This window comes from Sarcophilus harrisii, chromosome 4, assembly GCF_902635505.1.
Source record: "Sarcophilus harrisii chromosome 4, mSarHar1.11, whole genome shotgun sequence".
NCBI classification, from domain to species: Eukaryota; Metazoa; Chordata; class Mammalia; order Dasyuromorphia; family Dasyuridae; genus Sarcophilus; species Sarcophilus harrisii.
In genome coordinates, this window is record NC_045429.1 from 24,971,258 (window position 1) to 24,994,010 (window position 22,753).

Below are 22,753 nucleotides of genomic sequence, written 5' to 3' on the forward strand. Positions count from 1 at the left end.
TTGAACAACCAATCTAAATTGCAGATTTCCTAAGGCATAAAATCTCAGCTTACACTAAGTAATCAGAGCTCCTGAGGCTTAACTAACTAACCACTGCCATACAAGTCAAAAAATTCTTCTGATTGTGCTTCCTTGGGGAATTTGGTGGGGGTGAGTGGAGTGCCAAGGTGAGTTTCAGCCAATTGAGTCAACAGTGTGTATTATTGTTGTGAAGCCTTTCGATGATACTGTTGAATAAACTTTTGTTAGATGCTATGTGGTTCACATATGTCTCTCTACGTTCTGAGCCTGAACCTGGGTTACCAAAATGGCCCGAGTTAGGTCCATTATAGGCCCATATGCCATATTTTATACTAGTGAAGTTCATTTTATTTTTAACTTAAGTAGAAAACTTTTCATTATTAAATTTCATCTTTTTCAATTCAACCTGATGTTCTCTTGAGCCTTTCAGAATATTTCAGAATCCTTGAGCTCTACAAAAAATAGTTATGTTTGCTTGAATACCTTAAGAAGCATTTTTGCTCAACATAGTGAATAAGCAAATAATCAGTACATGATATCAAGAGAACAATCTATAATAAACATCTTAGAAGTTTCAAGTCTGTTGCTCTTCTAGTTACCTAGAAGTCCTCCAGACATAGAAGCTATTTGAAGTGTTAAAAAAAAAAATACACAAATTGAGTCCTCCATTAAGCAGGCAATAATAATAAAAATAATAAATTTCATCTCAATTCAGTGTTGGATATTCATGCATTGAAAGTAGGGTAGTCATCAGAGGAGGATGAAGAAATTCTGGAGCAGCAATGGAAAAAGAACTCAGAATCTGGATGGACTTGGGAAAAAAAAAAGCAGACATTTTCTTGGGCTGGGTTATTCTGTTCTGGTCAGTGATCTCGAACCTTCTTTAGTTCCAACTAACTCATTGGTAGTAGAGCAGGATGGATGGATCCAAAAGTTTCCCCCAGCAAAAAAATAAAAAATAAATCTGTTCACCATGTGTCCTAGCATCTCTCTCTCTTGCCTTCACCACAGTATCCCTCTGTGACCATTTCCAATGACTGCCTCCTTTCTTTTCTAAATTGAAGCCCAGATGTTCTGCAGGACATGAGAAGAAGGGCAGCAATAGACTAAGGGATGCCATGTTCCACTTTGTTAATCCTGTCAAAAAAGGAAATAAGATTAGCCAGGTATGACTTGTTCTTTTTGAAACCAGACTGGCTCTGAGGTCTACTTGTTTACTGTCATTTTAGTGATCTCTTCTAGAATTTTTCCAGGAATTGAAGGCAATTGAGAGTGTGAATCCCTTTTTAAAAACTTGGGCAGAGTTTCTGCAATTCTGCAGTCAACCTCAGTATTTAGGTTGTGTAGGTAATTGTTTACCACCACCATCCCCATCCCCTCCCCAGGAACCCAAGACATGTTTTCAATTTAATTGGCATTAGTAACATTTTCTTCATCACTTTTTAAAGTCTAGAAATTAACAAAACAATAGATTCAGACCTGATCTTATAGTGATTTCTGAGGCATAAATGCTCACATGGAAAGTGTCTCTGGGGAGTCAGTTTGAGTTGGCTCCAGCACAGCTCTGTCACTGACAGTTAACAATGGCTCAGCAATTATACTGGCCAGAGGACACGGTTCATTGAGCTCAGGGACTTCAGTTCCTCAACAGGTCCTATCTACTTTTTCTTTATTAGCCATAAGATTTCTGCTCTTTCTGATCCAAAGATTGCTTTTTTCTTTGAAGAGCAATGCCAGATAAGCTTTGGACAATTCCTGGTCAGAAGTTGAACTCTCCCATCCACCATAGTAAGACCTGGCTTTTTCGCCTCTTTTCACCAAAATAACCAACTTAGGTTGTTCTTCCCTAGCCAGTCCTAGCTTGGAATAAATGCTTGTTCCCTTTCCTCTTTCCCTTCCAATGCGGGAAGCCAACACCGAAAAGAAAACAAAAATCAGGGAGTGTAACACAAGAAGGCATGATTTTGACCAAGTTACCTCGTTATATAAGAACGTTTAAGGCATCTTTTTATCTGTAAAATAAAAAACTTTTTTCTTTCTTTCCCAAGCAACAAACAGTAAACTCAGAAGGCTCTTGGATCCTCTGTGTCTGTCAGGCAGTTGTGGGACTATAAAGATATGTTCTCCTAAGAAAGTTTGTTTTTTTAATCAAGAATGCCTCAAATATGTATATAGATCATTTTCATCAAATTTTGTAGAAATGGAAATAGGCATATTGGTTATATATTTCTTGGTCACCTAGTCAACAAATATTATTAAGCAGACATTGTATAAATATTGGGGACCCAAAGAAAGGCAAAAACAATATTCTAATGGGAGAGAAATTGATCTCTAGATCAATCTAGAGAGAGTTGATCTCTAGATAAATAATAGAATGTAAGATACATAGCTATAGAGAGAGTAAATAGCAAGCAATCTCAGAAGGAAGGTACAGGGCTTTGATGAAGGGATCTTCATGCCCACAAATTGTGTCTCTTCCTCTATAACAAGTTGGCCTGTTCCAGCTGTTCTTCTCATCTTTAATTCTAACTTTACTAATGAATGGTAAGGCCAAATATGGAACTCAAGCATCCTAAGGCTGGGTTCAGACCAAATAATATACAAACCTGTTGCTAAGAATTCAGACCAGCTGCATCAGCTTGACACCAAGTATCATAATGAAACCTAACTAATGGGCCCAAATGGCTGAAAGTTTCCAAATAACCCAACCTTTACCTCTGGGTCAAATAATCCTCAAAAGTACTCAGAGGGGGCTGGAAGCTCACTGAACCCAATTTTCCAGAGGAGGAAATTGAGGTCCAGAGATGGGAGAAGTTTTGCTTAGGGTCATAAGGCAAGGTAATAGAACATCAAAAGGTCATCAAAAAGTGAAATTTCTAGTTATCTTAGACCATTTGTCATCCAGCTGGAGGCCACCCACTGAAGGCAGCAGCCTGATCATCTGGAGATTTGTCCTAGATAATCCTTCAGGCTTGATAGTTTCATGGGAGTAGCCCAGGAGGAAGGGGGATTTTCAGCATCTTACAGCCCTGTCCCGATAGGTCTTGGTGGTCATGGCTTTCAAAGAACAAATGAAGGAAATAAAAGCATTTATTAAGTTGTTTATGTGTCAGGCACAATGTTAAGCACTGGGAATACAAAGGGAAGTGAAAAGGGCCTCGCCCTTGAGGTGTTCACATTCTATTTGGCTAAGACACACTTAGAGAAGAAAGATGACCTTAGAATCCGACCTCAAAACTCAGTAGCTACACAAGCTGGGCAAGTCACCTAATTTCTCTCCATGCTCAATATCCTCATTTGTAATGGGAATATTAATAGCACCATCAATCTCCCAGTTTTTATGAGGATCAAATCTCTCTCTGTCTCTTTCTGTTTCTCCCTCTCTCTGTCTCTCTTTCTGTGTATCTCTCTCTCCATACATATATACATATGATACGCACATATATGTAAGGTTTACAAAGTATTTATACATACATGTACATATAGATATACATTACATTGTAATATATGTAACACAACATGTAACTTTGCTTTACCTCTGGTACCTTTTCTTCTCTTCTTGTGAGAGGATGATGGCGATTCAAGGAGACTGAGAATTGTGTTGTCTGACCTCTCTCCTCTTCCCTCTGCCTCCAGTTTATCTCATTCCCAATCCACAAGCAACACCTGTGTCAGTATAGGCTGCTTTGCAACTCCTTCAGATGTTCACAATTGTGAAGGCTCTCTGAGAATTGACCTGCCCCTTACAGGGCACTTAGGCATGATCCTTCACAATGTATAATATATATGTTTGTAATATATGTGTATAATATACCCACATACACATATGCACCCATATATATACATGCATGAATATATTTATCACTTTGTAAGCCTTAAAACACTTTAAATGTTGGTTATTATTATAAGAGTGGATTCTGGAATTACACTGCCTAGTGAATTTAAAAAACAAAAACAACCAAACCTTTCCTCCATGACTTGATTTCAGTAACATTTTCTGTGCCCTGCCATCTCAAGGAAAGTGGGTCCAAAGATGGCTGCCATGGGCTTCTATAGGGAATCAATTAGGGCTGTTGTCATCTTGGACAAACCAACTCGTGGGCCCTTTCTTCTCCTGCAGCACATGATGCTCTTACACACACAAGTTCCCTTTTCCTCAGGACCACTTCTGTTCTGCTGCTTATAGCCCTCTTCTGAACAGGACAAGATGAAAAAGAAGTCTGAGTGCCCAGTTAGAGTCCCATCTCTTAAGTCCCAACCAGTCACTCATCTTGGAGGCATCCCGAGTAGCTGGAACCTTACCAATCAGGAGTTTTGTGTCCTTTCAGCAGGATGCTGATGAATATGCCCACATTTTCCATGAGGAGGTGACTCGGATATCTCCAGACAAAGACCCATGCCCTGTAATTTAATCCAGTTGATTGAAAATTCATCCTGAGATCATCCTTTGCCCCTAATCACTACCACCCTTACAGATCCATTATGGACCATAAATTTCCCATCATCAAGCAAAGTATGGTCAGAATTGTGCCAAGGGTTCAGCAAAGCAAACAGTTGCCAAGGATTTGTGCCAAAGAGAACAAACTTCTCAATGATTCATAGCAAGAAGGAGAGGAATCTACATTACTACAATGGGATAAAATTGGTCTTCATTTCTTAATCTGTAAAAGGAGATTGGACTAGAAAAGTTGCAAGGTTCCATCCAGGCCCTTTCTGATTCTGATAGTCTATAAGCCTATTGTCCCCTCTTTCTAGCTATTATAGTGGCAATTCCTTTAGCCTTCAAAGCAACTACTATTTCCACCTCCCATGTCCCCAATTGGACGTTCTGATTATTAACTATAGGGCCATAGAATTATGGAGCTTGAAGGGATATCTGAGATAATGTGCACCCTTCATTTTAATTGCAGTCTGTTTCATCATCTGTGAAAAATGGAGATAAAGATATCTTCCATACTTCATAGGACTGTTGTGAGGAATACCCTTAGTAAACTCAAAACATTATAGAGATGAGAGCTATTTTATGGATGAGCAAATGATTAACAATATGAACTGATAGTGGAAGGAGCATATTGATGGGGGCTCATGTGCTATAGTATCCCTAGAACCCTGAGGTGAAAAGCAGTAACTGTCTTCTGGGAACCAACCAGCCAAGGCAAATGGGAACTGGCGGACTATTCCTGGAACTCTTTTAAAAAAATTTTTATTAAAGATTTTCATTTTCATAACATATGCATATATAATCTTCAATGTTCATCCTTGCAAAACCTTGTGTTTCAAAAAATTTTTTTCTCCTTCCTTAGATGGCAATTAATCCAATACATGTTAATCACATACAATTCTTCTATACATATTTCCACAATTATCATGCTGATAACATGATAAGCATAACAAGAAAAATCAGATCAAAAAGGAATAAAAAAAATGAGAAAGAAAGCAAAATGCAAGCAAACAACAACAAAGTGAAAATACTATATTGTGATCTACCCTCAGTCTCCACAGTCCTGTTCCTGTGTACAGATAGTTCTCTCCTGAATCATCTCATTGATGAAAAGAGCCACGTTCATCAGAATTGATCATCGTATCATCTTGCTGTTGCTGTGTACAATGTTCTCTTGGTTCTACTCACTTCACTTAGCATTGGTTCATATAAATCTCTCCAAGGCTTTCTGAAATCATCCTGCTGATCATTTCTTACAGAACAATAATATATGAATGTTTATATACCATAATTTATTCAGCCATTCTCCAATTGATGGGCATCCACTCATTTCCAGTTCTTTGCCACTACAAAAAGAGCTGTTGCAAACATTTTTGTACACGTGGGTCCTTTTCCCTTTTTTATGATCTCTTTGGGATACAGACCCAGTAGAGATACTGCTGAATCAAATGGTATACACAGCCTTTTGGTAGTCTTTTGGGCATAGCCTAGAACTCTTACTACAGGCATAAGACATATATAAGGGAAAGGGGGCAGGACATTTACTGGAATATCAGGAATGGCATCCTGGAGATGACACTTGTATTAAAAGATAGAAAAAATAGATAGGGTAGATGAAGAAGGGACGCCAGATATAAGCCACAGTATTGGACAAAGGCAACAGAGCTGAAAGAGCACAGACTAGACAGAGGAGATAGTGAATAATCCAATTTAGCCTGAGTTCAGCATATGTAGAAGAAAGTAGTGTGAGAAAAAGGTGGAAAGCTGATGTAGTCTTAGACTATTAAGGATTCCAGATGAGGGAGTCTTTCCTTTATTTGTTAAACAATAGGGAGCCACTGAAAGAATCTGAGAAGAGTTTGTGACCAGTTCTGGGCCTAAGGAAGATGTATCAAGCCAAGGTGGTAATGAGGACTTGGCCTAGAATGGGGGCAAGAGAACAAAGGAGAGCATGCTAAATGGGTAGAAGTGGAAGGGCTCACAACCAATTGGAAGTTTTGAGAGGCAAAGGAAATGGAAAGATAATAGCAGAATATCAGAACTGGGAAAGTAAACAGCTCAGCTAGGGATGTGAATTTAAGGATCATTGGCTCAGCTGGAAAGGACTTCTAAGGCTGTGTGTGTGTGGACCTCCAGCTAGAAACATCCCATGGGAAATATGGGTTTGAAACATGGGAGAAAAGTCAAGGATGGAGATGGAGATTAAGAAACAGTCAACATTGAGATCTTTGAACTCATGAGAATGAATAGATTTGGCCAAAGGGAGGGCCTAGAGAGGGAAATGAAGAGTTAGAGTGGAATCTTGGAATATTAATCGACCAGTCAATCAACAAACATTTATTAAATACTTATTAATGTGCCTGGCACTGTGCTAAGTACTGTAATTAGAGACTGGAAGGGGTTGGGAAGGGGAAGGGAGCCAGAACGAGCAGTTAGACTGAGGTGAGCAGTTCCAGGCTAAGGCACATCCCAGGCTCTGAAGCCAGGAGTCATTTCGTCAAATGCCAGTTGTATTCTAGTGTACTGTAACTAAGAGGGGATCCCAAGGAAAAGAGGGGATCTAGTGGAAGACAGGGTTAGCCGTGTTTATATCAATAACTGACTTTACACATGTAGATGGACACTTTACTTCCTATCCTTCAGACTTCCCATGACCCAAACTATAAGTGGACTTGAGGACTTCTCGGAATTTTAGAGAGTTACTCTATTTACCCCAGAAATTCAGTGTGTCCCTGCTTATGGTTGAAATAACTGTAAACGTCCATTTTGACCAAGTCTCCTCAAGTCTGATCCAAGCAGTGAGAGATTACAAGGTACTCAGCCTAAAAATAACATACTCTTCCCACCTTCCTGTTCTGCGGATGAACTGACCAGCACTGCCCAGTCCAGAAACCAAACCAGAAATCTGGTATCCCATTTGTACATTCCTCTGTGCCCCACCTAGGAAGCTCCCCCATTGAACTCTGCCCGAGGGCCTGGCCCTGAAGCAGGCTCCCAGGAGCATTTCAAGACCTCACCTCGCACCTGGTCATTACAGAGTAGATGGCTCAACTCATACCCAGCCCCTGCCAGCATATCCAGGTGTGCACAGTGTGTGCTAGAGGCCTGTGACAGGGTGAGACGGCAGAAGGCAAGAGCCGTCAGGAAGGTCCATCTGATGGGATTTGGCAACTGATTCGGTGTGAAGACTGATGAGAGGGACAGGGGAAAGTTGACTCTGAAGTTTGGAGTCTGGGAAAGAGGCCATGATTTTTTTTCCAGCGGGGTCTTAACTAATCTAGATGTGGAACTTGAAACAATGGCAGAGAAATTTGCAAGTGTGGAGGCCTATGTAAATGCTCATTAAAAAAGCGTGATAATAAAGTAATTTGTATGAATGTGGTTCACAGGAGGAACCAGATGTCTAGGTAAATCCTGTTATGAAATTCAAATAGCTGGGAAGTGTGATGAATATTAAACAACTCTTTTCAAGGAGGAATGGATCTAATCCAGTGAAAATAAGCCTGGCAAACATGAAACCTCTGATCTGGCTTGGCCAACTCAGGACAAATAGACATGAAAAGACCAGGGGCCCCTGAGTTGGGAGAATTAGTTTCAAGTCTTGGTCCTGCTATTTTTTAGCTTCATGACCTTAGGCGACCTCCCCCCTCCCCTTTAACCGTCAGCGGCCTCCTCAGTAGAAAGAGCAAAATAATTCTGGCTCAGCCAAACTCCATGGATTTTATATGGCTCAAAGGAGCATCATGGGTGAAGAACTCCTCCCCTAGTGGCCAGCCTGGGGATCCTTGGAAAGCACCATCACTGGCTTTCCTGACCCAGCCCAAAGACCTGATGACTTGAGAGAACTAGCCAGAGACAGAACTCTATTGGCAAAGCCTTTGGCAAGCCTAGCAGCACCTAATATCTTTACACTGGAGGAATGTAGAAGAGCAAATTGTTTTCTAAATTTCTTAACAACAAAATTCTAATTTTTATGTGTGTAAGTGATGTCTACGTGTGTATGTAGTACATATAGCATTTATACAGGTTATCCACCTGTACATGTGTAACACGGGTTTGCTCGGGTTCCTCTAGGAGGGCCAGGTCTATCTCATTTTACTCCCCTTGCCTTCTCCCAAGGGAGCTGGGGAGTCCCTCTTCTCCTGCTTGAGCCTCCATCAAGTATGCACCTGTCTTTTTTTTTTCTTTGCTAGTAATAGCACCCCAGTTCCACTTAATCACTAATTGCATTAACTTTTACATAGGGATATTTACTTCAGATAAAGCAAGAATAAACCTACTAACATTTCTTTCAACTCCTCAGGGACATAAACCCTCCCAGGTGAGGGTCTCTGGGGAGAGGGAAGGGTTTAGACCCACAGCTTATACATTGCATTATTGTCAAAGTTCCATAATCATAAGTGGGTTTGCATCCTGGACCCTTGATCCTCAGGGCTTCACTAGTAGGCTGGATTCCTGGGGTCTTGGATCTTTGTGACTTGAACTCCTGGATTGGGGTCTCTACACTTTGTACTTAGAACTGAAAAGTACAAACAAATAATTTTTTAAAAATTTAATAATAGCTTTCTATTTTCAAAGCATATGCAAAGATAGTTTTCAACATTTATCCTTGCACAACTTTGTGTAAAGGCAAACAAATTACAACCCCAAGCCCATTTCTTGGAGGGTTCCTTCTGGAAGGAATGTAAAGGCCTTTGAAAGGCAGACTTAAGAAGCTTTAATTCTGCACTGTTCCAGCCCAGCAGCCAAAGGAAAAGGTGATCCCAGCCTCCTTGGAAGGCCCCCCCATGTCTGTGTGGCACTCATTCTCTTGTCTCTCAGAAGCATGGGTCCCCCAGTATCTCTCTTGTGGGTGACTCCATTAGATTATCTGCATATATAGTCAGTCCCCCAGTATCTCTCTTGTGGGTGACTCCATTAGATTATCTGCATATATAGTCGTCCCCCAGTATCTCTCTTGTGGGTGACTCCATTAGATTATCTGCATATATAGTCGTCCCCCAGTATCTCTCTTGTGGGTGACTCCATTAGATTATCTGCATATATAGTCGTCCCCCAGTATCTCTCTTGTGGGTGACTCCATTAGATTATCTGCATATATAGTCAAATCAAATCAACTTTGACTTGCTGGGCACTGTGCTAAGTGAAAAAAAGGCAGAAAAAGTCCCTGGCCTCAGGAAGCTTCTAGTCATATAGGGGAGAAAACATGTAAACAATTATGAACAAGATCTAGAGAGAGTAAATTGGAGGTGATCTACAAATGGAAGGCTCTGATCTTAAGGGGTCAGGAAAGGTTTTCAGCAGAAAGTGGGGTTTCAGCTGAGAAGTTAAAGAAGCTAGGGAAACTGGAGGCAAAGCTGGGGTATCTTTCTATTTATCTATCATCTGTCCATATCTTTTTGTCTCTTCCATGTGTCTATTTTTTATCTCTTCCTATCTTGTCTTTCTATTTCTATCCTGTCTTTTTATCTTTATATCCATCTCTATCTTTCTATCTATCTAACTACTTGTATATCTGAATATCTATCAGTATATCTAACATCTATTAGTCTAACTACTTGTATATTTGAGTACCATCTGTATATGTAACATCTCTTCTTTTTGTATCTCTTCTTATGTCTGTCTTTCTATCTATGTATTCATCTCTCTTTTAATCACTACTTATCTATCTGTACATCTATTTAACATCTATCTAGCTCTTTCTGTATCCTTCTATCTACATATCCATCTCTCCATCTTTCTATCAATCTACTTAACTGTTTATCTATTATCTTTCCATCTTTCTAAATGATCTCTCCATTTTTTCTAAATCATCTCTCCATTTTTTAATCAATCTGTCTTTTTTCCTGTCTCTTTCTATCTGTCCATTCATCTTTCCATCTGTCTACCTATCTGTCCATCTATCATTCTAACAATTTCTCTCTGCTTCTCTTGTCTCTCTGTCTCTCTGTTTTTTCTATCTGTGTGTGTCTCTGTTTCTCTGTTTTTCTTTCTGTGCCTCTGTCTGTCTGTCTGTCTGTGTCTCTCCCAAGCTGGAGTGCCTCTCCTTGACACAAACTTCTAGTTGTCTTGACCCTGAAGGTCCAATAGAGGGGGCTCATGTTACAACAGCTACTAACCCAACCTCTCTGAAAGACCTTGCATTTGGTGCAGAAGCAAATAAACACTTCATTTGTTGGATACAGTTTAATTTTCACCCATTCAGCAAGCCAGGTGCACGTTTACAGAATTTACAACTCTAAGAAAGGGTGGCAGCTTTTTCTTTTTTCGATCTCATTCTGTGGGCCCAGAAACTGCTGATTGGTCAGGGCTCCAACTCCTGGACCTCACTGGGATTTCCCAGTGCCTCTGAAGTAGAACAGCCTGATGATGTCAATGGCCATTCTGGAAAAGGCTTAAGGAGGATGCCAGAAGCACCTTCAGAGATCTGCAGGGCTGTCGTGGAAAAGAGAAAAAAGAACTTCTGGATTCTCATAGGACACAGCTAAAATCAATAGTTAGAAAATAGGGGAAGCCAGGTAAAGACCAATGATTTGTTCTGGATGGAATGCAGAAAGACCATGATTTTGGGGTGTGGATGGATGGAGGGATAATGGGATGGGGTGAGGTAGTGGGTGAAGAGGAAAAAAAGTCATCTATCCTTTTTAGTCTTTTCCACTCAGCCCAGTCCTATGTGATTTGCATGGATAACAAGAGATGTGATGTGAGGTTGAAAGCTTTCAATTCACTCACCAACAACTCTCTTTTTCAGTTTACTAAATAGAATCAATAATAATCAACCAGCAAATTAATCAATTTATTTAGTGCTTTCTATATACCAGGCATTGTCCTAGGGTGCTGGGAGTACAAAGACAAAATCATCCCTGTCCTCCCTAGCTTACATTCTATCAGGTAAAACAACATGGATATACATGACGTATATACCAAATAAATACAAGAAAATTTGGTGGTGGGGGAAAGGGAACCAAACCAATAGCTAGAAAGGGATCAGGCAAGGCTTCATGGAGAAGATGGCTTTTGAGCTACATTTTGAAGGAAACAAGGAATACCATGAAGAAGAAATGAGGAAAAGGTATTTAAATATGGGAGACAAAAGACATGGAACCAAGATATAGAACTTCATGTGTGAAGAACAGTAAGAAAACCAGTATAGTTAGATAACAGAGTGTAGTAAAGTGAATGATAGACATGAGATTGTCAGAAAGGCAGATTGGGTCGGGTTGGGTCTATTTAATAGCCAAATAGAGCACCTTCTATTTGCTTTTGGAGGTGATATGAAGTCACTGTTGTTTACTGAATATGGGTGTGACTGGGTCAGACCTGTGAGTTATACAAATTACTTTGTCAGGAATGTAGAAGACGTGAGGTGAGGAGACTAATTAGGAGGATGCTGTTCTACTTCAAATGATTCTAGGCCAGTGACAATGCTGAATGGAGAGAAGGAGACACATGTGCAAGAGATTAATGTAGAATCAATAAGACAGCACCTGTTTGGATGACTGTGATGAGTCAGAATGACAGCAAGATGATAAATCTCCGTACCTGGAGGTTGTAATAATAAAACTAGCATAAGTGATTTGTTTTGTTTTTTATTTTTTTATTTATTTTATTTATTTATTTTTTATTTAATAGCCTTTTATTTACAGGATATATGCATGGATAACTTTACAGCATTAACAATTGCCAAACCTCTTGTTCCAATTTTTCACCTCTTACCCCCCACCTCCTCCCCCAGATGGCAGGATGACCAGTAGATGTTAAGTACATTAAAATATAAATTAGATACACAGATTTGTTTTGTTTTTTAACTACCCTTTAGTGAAACTAGGTTTTAGCTGACTGTAAGTCCCCAGATTTTAAGCTACAAGTTTAAGTTACAAGTTTAGTCCATTGTTAACAGACCACAAGAATATCCCTCTCCTCTTCACCTCCCTATTTCCTCCACTAATGAGAAACCAATAAATATCATAATCATTTCATCTCATTTTTTCCTATTTTTCACTTCCTCCAAATCATGTATCAGCTGGGTAGAAACCACTGGTCAAGGTCCTTAGCTACCGAGTACTAAAAAAAAGTACTGGTTTATCATGCAACTGATTAATTGCTTAATTGCACTGCTTAATAAATGATCTGGATGTAACTACTTGGTATTTTTGTTCCCCTGTAACAAAGTCCTAGACAGTGATTTTCTGGAACAAGGGGGTATTATAAGATTAAAAGGAATGCTCTGAAAAATAACTCCTACTTGTATAAGAGATAAACGGTGGATGTCAGAAAAGATCCTGACCTTCCTGTATACATGTATACCCTCCCAGCTTCACATCATCTACAGATATGATGAGCATGTCATCTATGTCCTTATCCCAGTCACTGATGATAATTTAAAGATCACAGGTCAAACAGATCTCTGGGACTCTCCATAAGGAACTGCCTAACAAGTTGACACGGAATCATTAATAATTACTCTTTGAGTCCAGTCATTCAACAAGTCGGATAATTATGTCTAATTATAATATTATTTAGCCCACTTTAATTAATGTGTTCAAAAGGAAGATGTAACTACAAAGTTTCAGTTTGGCTTCATTAAGAGTATGTCACGCCACACTAACCTTACTTGCTTTTATGACAGGATTACTAAACTAGTAGATCAAGAAATGCCACGTGTAGAATGCACCTGGATTTTTAGTGAAGCATTCATAAATAATTTCATGTTAAAATGAGTAAATGCCCATCAGTTGGGGAAGGGTTGAGCAAGCTGTGGTACATGAAGGTAATGGAATATTATTGTTCTATAAAAAATGATGAACAGGGAGATTTTAGAAAGGCCTGGGAAGATTTACAAGAACTGATGCTGAGCAAAACAGGCAGAGCCAGAAATATATTGTACACAATAACAGCAAGGATGTGTGAAGATCAACTGTGAAAGACTCGGTTCTTCGCAGTGGTTCAGTGATCCAAAACAATCTCAATAGATTTTGGACAGAAAATGCCATCTGTATCTAGAAAATGAACTGTGGAGAGTGAATGTAAATCAACACATGCTAGTTTCACTTCTTTTTTTTTTCTGTTTATTTTTTCTCTCATGGTTTATCCCATGAAAGAAAAGTACATTTTACTAAAGCATACCATAGATAATGAAGTAATATCTATACTAAACATATATGCACCAAGTGGTATAGCATCCAAATTTCTAGAGAAGTTAAGAGAAGAGCAAGAAGAAATAGACAGCAACACTATACTAGTGGCAGATGTCAACCTTTCTCTATCAGAACTAGATAAATCGAACTAGGACTTGAGTATATATATATATATTTGTTCTGATTTTTCTCTCCCAACATGATTCATAAAGCAATGTGTATTAAAATACATAAATTTAAAAGAAAAAGAAAATAAAAAAATTAATGTTATTCTTATGAAAAGGATGAAGAAATGGGGGCTAACATTTTAATTAGATATTTTAGAATTTTCCAGAAAATGGAATTCTAGATTATTGGCTTATAGCTTTCAGACTTAGTCCTCTCCTGTATTTTTTTAATCAGGTCTATCCAGCAAAGAAGTATAGGGTAGAGGGACCAGAGCAGCAGAAGAACCCACTCATTGGAGAAGAAAATCTTACTCAGTAACATTACCAGAGGATAAGTATAGATCAGCATTATCAAAGTTATAAGCTGCTCTGGCCACATATGGTCCTATGCATGCATTCTCATGTGTGTATATGTACATACATACATACATATATATGCATACATGCAGATAGATATGTAGCTTGGTCACATGGGTTCTCCATATATTCCCCTTATTTCCCCATAGTGATGTAGTAACTATGGTTATGAAAAGAAAATTTGTCATTTATCTTGAGATACTATTTAATTAAATTTTTTTTTGCTTTAAATTAATGTATCTAGCAGCTAGATGGTGCAGGAGATAGAGTTATGCATGTAGAATCAGAAAGACCCAAGTTCAAATCTGCCCTTAGCTATTTATAAGCTATGTAACTTAGGCAACTCTCTTGCCTTGGTTTCCTATTCTGTAAAATAAGGTTAGTAACAGCAGGGTTGTTGTGAGGCTCAAATGAGATAATATTTGCAACATGCTTTGGGAACCTTAAAGTGGTTGGCTAGTATAAGGAACACATTGATTGGGGCTCATGAAAAAAGGTTATGAGTGAATTATGACTCATATCTACGGTGTAACTGAAATTTCAGATAACAATTGTTAAATTTGAAAATTTAGATAAAAGTGTGACAATTTATTCCTTAGGCTAGCAGTAAACAATAAATGGAGTGAATAATCTCTCCTAATGATCAAAGACCTTGGCCTAGGATTCATCTGCCTTAATATAGTTTTGGAGAGTACCCAGTTGGGTAGGTAAGGAAGACAATATGATTGATTCAAGAGTAGACAATTATCAGGAGAGGGTGGGAACAATATTACAGGTTATATGAAGGAAAGTAGGCTAGCACACCCATGTGGAGTTAGGACAATTAAGGAATGTTAATTGTTTGGAGTTTTTTGGAACTCATCAGCATCTTGTAGGCCTAATTAGTAGATGAGTTAGCAGACCCCCCTGGCACCTAGAAGGGTTTAGAAGGACAGGCAAGGATGGAGAACGACAACAAGTTAACTTTGAACTTAATGAGAGAGAGAGTTGCATTCCTCAGCTTAATTCAAAAATGGAGAAATGTGGCTTGAGCAATTATACAAAATGGGTTGGTAATACAGGATAGGACTAGTTACAGAATAGAATCAATTATTAAATGATACAGGATAACTTTTATTTCTTTATGGTTATAGGGGGAGGGTGCAGTGAATGTCACATCTAGAAAAGTCTCTCTATTGATCAGGACTATTCAGGGATGATAGGAAATGATACCCATATAGGAGAAGTTTAAACAGTGATTAAGTGGTTCTCCATTGTGTAGGTTGTAGAGATGCTCCTTGCCTTGAGTAAGAGGTTATATTTGGATATATCTAAGGAGGCAGCCATAGGCTCAGACACTGCATTAGTTACTGGCAGATTCTGCTACTAGCTTTGCTTGCTGGATATCTCATGGCGCCTCTGATCTTGGAAGCTAAAGAGGTTATAGCTTCCTCCATTTAATTCCTGGATGTTCAATCAATAAAGATCAGGAAAGACAAAAGAAGAGCTTGCATTTACAGACACATAGCATCCAGGGAGGAGATAGGGCCAGAAGTTCCTCTTATGCTTAGAATGACTCACAGGTACCCCTTGGAGGGACAAAGAAAGGAGTTGACAAGGTTGGTTTTATTGTACTCTCAGAGGCAATAAAACCATTATTTCAGGGAACATTTGATCATATGCATTGCAATTCTAAGGATTAGTATTCACAAAAAAGCATAAAAATAACATCAGTTTATGCTCTAAAATCAGCAGCTGTGGGTGAAGGGCTAGAAAAATTCTTTTTTTTTTTTCTTTTTTTTTTTATTTAATAGCCTTTTATTTACAGGATATATACATGGGTAACTTTACAGCATTAACAATTGCCAAACCTCTTGTTCCAATTTTTCACCTCTTACCCCCCCACCCCCTCCCCTAGATGGCAGGATGACCAGTAGATGTTAAATATATTAAAATATAAATTAGATACACAATAAGTATACCTGACCAAAACGTTATTTTGCTGTAGAAAAAGAATCACACTCTGAAATATTGTACAATTAGCTTGTGAAGGAAATCAAAAATGCAGGTGTGCATAAATATAGGGATTGGGAATTCAATGTAATGGTATTTAGTCATCTCCCAGAGTTCTTTTTCTGGGCATAGCTAGTTCAGTTCATTACTGCTCCATTAGAAATGATTTGGTTGATCTCGTTGCTGAGGATGGCCTGGTCCATCAGAACTGGTCATCATATAGTATTGTTGTTGAAGTATATAATGATCTCCTGGTCCTGCTCATTTCACTCAGCATCAGTTCGTGTAAGTCTCTCCAGGCCTTTCTGAAATTATCCTGTTGGTCATTTCTTACAGAACAGTAATATTCCATAATTTTCATATACCACAATTTATTCAACCATTCTCCAACTGATGGACATCCATTCAGTTTCCAGTTTTTACCCACTACAAAAAGGGCTGCCACAAACATTCGTGCACATACAGGTCCCTTTCCCTTCTTTATAATCTCTTTGGGATATAATCCCAGTAGTAACACTGCTGGATCAAAGGGTATGCACAGCTTGATAACTTTTTGAGCATAGTTCCAAACTACTCTCCAAAATGGTTGGATTCGTTCACAACTCCACCAACAATGCATCAATGTCCCAGTTTTCCCGCATCCCCTCCAACAATCATCATTATTTTTTCCTGTCATCTTAGGGCTAGAAAAATTCAATGAAAAACTTGCTAAGACCATCCAAATTAAATCAATATAAACTCCAACACTCGGTGACCTTATGCATCAATGGGGATGAAGGTAAAGATGGAAAGAAAATATGGGAAATCAATTTTTGGGAAGAAGGATTGAGAATGACCAAAGACTTCTTGTTTACACAGAAGACTTAGACTTCTATATTATCACCAACAAACATTTATTAAGGGCTTATTAAAAAAGAATTAGTAGGTGCTGGACATGGTGAGCACCAAATAACATTGAAAAAAACAAAATCGATTAAATTTTGACCAACAGGAAAAGGCATTATTGATGTGGGAGTTCTCTCCTAGTTGGCTCAGTATGGATAGTGGAGAGCATTGATTTACAGCAAAAAGGAATGAAAGAACAATAATGAGAATAACTGAAATAACTTAACCCTGATATCACTTATACCGGTCACTGAAAATTAAAAACAAGAAATAGTAGGAATGATTTCAACATTGATTATGTTTTTCATCCAGAAGCTTAATCAATGTACCTTAATTGCCACAATAAGGTGACCAAAAAGTACCTTAGTCAGCAAACATTTGACTAACTGGGAACAGGGAATGAGGTGGCTGCCAAATGCAACACTGGATTAGAATCTAACTTTATCTGTAAAATCTTACATAGAAAGGGGAGGGACAATTATGAGCTAATAATTATTAGTGTCTCATGAAACAGAGAAAAGCAGCCAAGGGGAAAACCAATCTAACAATGGCTTGGCAAGATATCCATCCGAGCAAAGTCATCCCAAGTGCATTCAAGGATGAAAAGGAAAAGAGACTACAAACACACACACAAAAAAAAAAATGGAAAGGATTCACACCAAAAAATCATTTCAACAAACTGTTTTCTCCATCAAGGACATCACGGAGGTGTTTATAAGGCAGAAATGGCACCAAGAAGAACAAAGATGGGAAAAGCAGCTGTACTAGACCAAATGCCTTATGAAGGGGAATCTTTCCTGGAGGCCGTACAATTGTGAGTGTGGTAAAGGGCCAACATACAAGGTGTCTGAAGGAGAGGAAGATGCCAAAGCCATGAAAAGAATCTTGGGCCTTATTAATGCTGAACAAAGATGCCTGAGAAGGGCCAGTAACCACTAAATGCTTCTCTCCCATCTGTAAGTAAAATCTGTATGAAAGTCACTCATAGATGACACAAGGGCACCTTTGATAAGACTACTGATAAGAATATTCACCTCAGCTCACATGTATATAGATCTGAAGGTCTGTCAAACACTTCACATGCATTATTAATTCTGATCTTCACAGACCTCTGGGATACACACTGTTACTATCCCCATTTTATAGCCAAGAAAACAAAATTAATAGGGATTAAGTGACTCATCCTCACAATTTAGTGTGGGCCTGACTCAGCTTTTCTACACGCCAGGGCCTTCATCCTTCAGGCTGGATAGCAACAATGGCCCACATCTTCACTGGCTGTATGACCCCAGGCAGGTCACTTCCCCTATTTGCCTCAGTTTCCTTATCTGTAAAATGAGCTGGAGAAGGAAATAGGAAATCACTCCCATATCCCTGCCAAGAAAACCCTAAATGGGGTCATGAGAGTCAGACACAATTGAACAAGAAAAAGGCAGAAAATGCAGGATTTAAATATGCTTTGTTTAATAGTTAGAAAAAAGATTCAATAGAGTAAAACAAAATTCTCCCTTAAAGACTCTTTTACAATAATCTGCCTTCTAAGAAACTGGAAACTGAGAGGATGCCCATCAGTTGGGGAATGGCTGAATAAATTGTGGTATATGAATGTTATGGGATATTATTATTCTATAAGAAACAATCAGCAGGATGATTTCAGAAAGGCCTGGAGAAACTGACAGGAACTGATGCTGCTGAGTGAAGTGAGCAGAACCAGGAGATCACTGTATATGGCAACAACAAGATTATAAGATAATCAATTCTGACTGATGTGGCTGTCTTCAATAATGAGATGATTCAGGCCAATTCCAATGATCTTGTGATGGAGAGAACTATCCATACCCAGAGAGAAAACTGTGAAAACTCAGTGTGGATCACAACATAGCATTTTCACTCTTTATGTTGTTTGCTTGCATTTTGTTTTTTTTTCTCTTTGATCTGATTTTTCTTGTACAACAAGATAATTGTATATGTACATATATATATAGATTGGATTTAACATATATTTTAACATGTTTAACACACATTGGATTACTTGCCATCTAGGGGAAGAGGTGGGGGGAAAGGAAGGAAAATTTGGAACGCAAGATTTTGCAAGGGACAATGTTGAAAAATTATCCATGCATATGTTTTGAAAATAAAAAACTTCAATAAAAAATAATCTGCCTTCTACCCATATATCAAAATTCTACAAGATCTTGGAATATGTAATAACAGGAATAACTTTATTCAATGACCCTCTGATGACAACATTAGCTAAGGCATAAAACAAGGGGTTGTATACTTGCCAAAGCTATTCCTTGTACTGATGAAGGGATAACAGACAGGTGGATGGCCGGAGGGTTCCACACAACTCTCTGCATGTCAGGAGAAATCAAGGAAGGCCTCTAGCATGTCAAAGAGCCCCACTGTAGTCTAAACTTATGGAAGGAGCAGTGTGAGTCCCACAGAATGAGCAAATATGGATGAATTGGGGGTCTGTTGCACTGGAAAGACCTAAGGAATTGAGGAGATCATTGACCTATTAGATTATATTTAAGGTTATGCAAGGTTATGTGTATACAATGTTATTAAGAATGAAACAGATCCTAACACCACCATCCCTTTTCAAGGTGTTTAAGTTCTGGAGAAGGAGGTGGGTTCAAGTAGATGCACATACAAAGAGAAGCAAGCATTTGAAGAGGGGGAGATAGTCTATTGAGGGAAGAAGGGTCAGGGAAGGTTTCATGGAGGAGGGGATACCCCTGATCTGAGCTTTGAAGGAAAAGAAAGATTTTGAGAGACAGAGATGAGGAATGAGGGCCTCTCAGTCCTGACAATGGGCTTGTGGGGAAAAAGTAACGTAACTGGGATGAAACCTGGACTTTTAGAAAACACCGAGTATGTCTCTTCAGCATAGGAAAAAAGTGACCTTAGTGAGTTAGTAAGAATATTTGGCCTGGACTTGTGGTTTTATTGATAAGGGAAATTTCCAGAGCAAGAAACTCCCTTTACCAATATAGGTTGGCAGCTTCAATACAACTTGAAGTTTTTAGTCTCCTGGAATACTGAGAAGTTAAGTTGTTTGTCTGGGACATTCTTAATAATTAGGTAAAATAGAAACTTCCAGATAGCTTTCTAATTGTGAACAGCCAAAGTGAATCATAGGGTGAGCTGCCTTGTTTTTCCTTATTAGCCTCCCCTGAAAGAGCATTGTGATGTCCTGGGGACTCTGCCCCTCTCTCCCATCCTTCCAATACAAACTTCTCTTTCTTCCCAAACTGCCTTGCTTACTACGTTCATTGTGAATACAAAGAGACAAGAGGCAGAATGTCAACTTTAGGGAATTGTTGAAATTTTCTGATTCCATCACCTCTAAAAAGAACATTTCTAGTTTTGAAAGTCCATGTTTTGGTTATTTCTATGTAAGGGTCTAATCATAGAAGACCCAAATAACTAAACTAAATTAGAGAAATAAACTAATGGTGAACAAGCAATCAGCTTTGGAGGAGACCAAATGCCTGGATCATTCGATAAAAGCCAATGATATACAAGAAATATCTTCTGATTGAAAGAGAATCAGTCCCTGTAGGACGGTAGGTAAAATAATAGGCTCGAGAGATTGATCTCTCTAGTCTGAGAGATCCACTAGAGCATTAGGGATCTGACTGGCACCTAAAGGTCACTAGGTGTGTCCCTAGAGCAGCCGTGTCTGCCAGTCCTGAGTGCAGTGAAAAAATCCCAGTCGGGAAGAAAACAGACCTATCAAGGAAAGGCATTTTCCGAATTCTGCCATTCACCATTGCTTGGAGGCCAAAGAGAAGTACAAATTCCCTAAGATGAATTTTCTGGGGACTCCTTAAAGGGAGTTAAGAATTTCCAGTAACCACCACATATGCTTAAGTAACAAAGAGACTTGTATGTGAAAGGATGAGCGTGTCTTCCCCATTTAGGAAGATTTTAATGTAACAACTGACCTTGTTTTCCTTGCTTAGTAAACATCTTTCTTAAAAGGTAATTAACTCTGGTCCATAATCTGTGGGGAGTACATTGGATGGGGGCTTATGAGCGATAGTCCCCAGGCTGCTTCTAGGCCCCTGAGGAGCTGTAATCTGTGCCCCTTTCCTCCAGGGTCCTGGACTGAAAATTCAAGTGGGACATAGAGAAGTGGTCTGGGAAAGGATGCTACATCTATATTGCCACAGGTAGCATAGTAGGAGGAATTCTGGACTTGATTTCAGATAGATAAAGCATGTATTAGACCTTGCTATGTGCCAAACACTGTGATGAATGTTTCAGAGGGTTGAGCAGTGAGGTAAAGACCTAGATCCTGATAGGGTGGATCCAGAGTTGAATTCAAGTTTCTGGTGGAGAAGAAGTGGGGATAAAGGTCCAAGTGGAGTTAGCATAGTCTAGAGATGACCAGGAAGTGGGATACCTTGGAACAAAGAAGTTCAAACACTTATCTTGCACAGACCATTACTCTTTTTTTATTATTAAAACTTTTTATTTTCAAAACATTTGCATGGATAATTTTTCAACATTGACCCTTGTAAACCCGTGTGTTCCAAATTTTCCTCTCATTCCCCTCACCTCCTCCTCTAGATGGTAAGTAATGCAATATAGAACATTTAATCTTTCAAAAGCTGTTTCCTCATCTATAAAATGGATATCATTATATTCTCATTCTCCATCTTTCAGGGTGATTGTGAGGAAAGAACTTGCTGTATGTGAAAATATAAGCTGTTTTATTAAAACACTGGTAGAATATAAGATTGCCCTCCTACCTCTGAATGTTTCCATTCTTCAACTAAATAATGAGTGTTTTTTTGCCTGGCTCCAGTCAAGCTTCATTTCACTCCTTGGCTATCTTCTCATTCTAGATGTCTGGAGCAGAAACTTTGACCTGGGGGAATTAACCATTTTACTACTCTGCCTTCATCTCTTACCCCAGGGCCCAGCTGTTCAACTTGATCATTGCCTCCCACATCTGGGCAGGACACAGCCAAACTTCACTCTGGCCATTTTCCTGTTTGTCACCTTGCTTGCAGTGCTTCCGCCATTCCCTTTCTAGCTCTGGAAGCAATAATCAAATAAATATCCCCACTTCTGCTGGAGAGACTGTGCCCCTTAGGGACCCACTCCACATCTAATTTTCCAAACCCGAGAATGCTTTGCTGCCCACCACTCAATTCTTTACATGGGCTCCCTTCACTAGAATGCAAGTTCCTTGAGGACAGAAATGGTCTTGCTTTTTTATTCATATTCCCAGAACACAGCACAGTGTTTGGCACCTATCGAGTTCTTAATGAATACTCTTTTATTTATTCGTTCATTTGCCCATTTATTCATTCATTTTTCCAGTTACAGAAAGGAAGATTTTGGGGGAGGGATCTTTGCAAACTTTTCAAAAGAGCATCAAAAGAGCAAAAATCTTTACAAAGAAAGAAAAGAAAGTCATTTTTAAAGAAGCATTCAATTTGAAAAACCATTCAATCCTGGGGTTCTTTTAATCAAAGAAACTGTCTATTTTCCTGGGGAAGAGAAAACAAAGCCAAGATGAAGGGCCCTTTGATTTTCCAAAGCCGACTCCAGACTCAGACATCTTCCCGGCTGTCCTTCCATGTGTTTTTATAACCTTTGGGTTTATCAAGGCAGAGGGGTGTTTCTCTGAATAATTGAAACTTTCTTAGGCACTCTTTCTAAGTGGCTTATTAATATCATCCGACTGGATAAAGAGTCATTCCTGAGGCATTCACAGACACTGCTTTCCACAG

At 39.0% G+C, this 22,753-nt stretch overlaps 1 long non-coding RNA gene across 1 annotated transcript; it reads right to left on the minus strand.

Moving 5' to 3' along the window:
- Positions 1-559: 559 nt before the first annotated feature.
- Positions 560-3,589, minus strand: LOC116423538. Its single transcript, XR_004234147.1, has 2 exons — positions 3,558-3,589; positions 560-1,158 (listed from the first exon to the last, which is right to left on the minus strand). It is a non-coding gene; the product is annotated as an uncharacterized LOC116423538 (long non-coding RNA).
- Between the last annotated feature and the right edge of the window lie 19,164 nt (positions 3,590-22,753).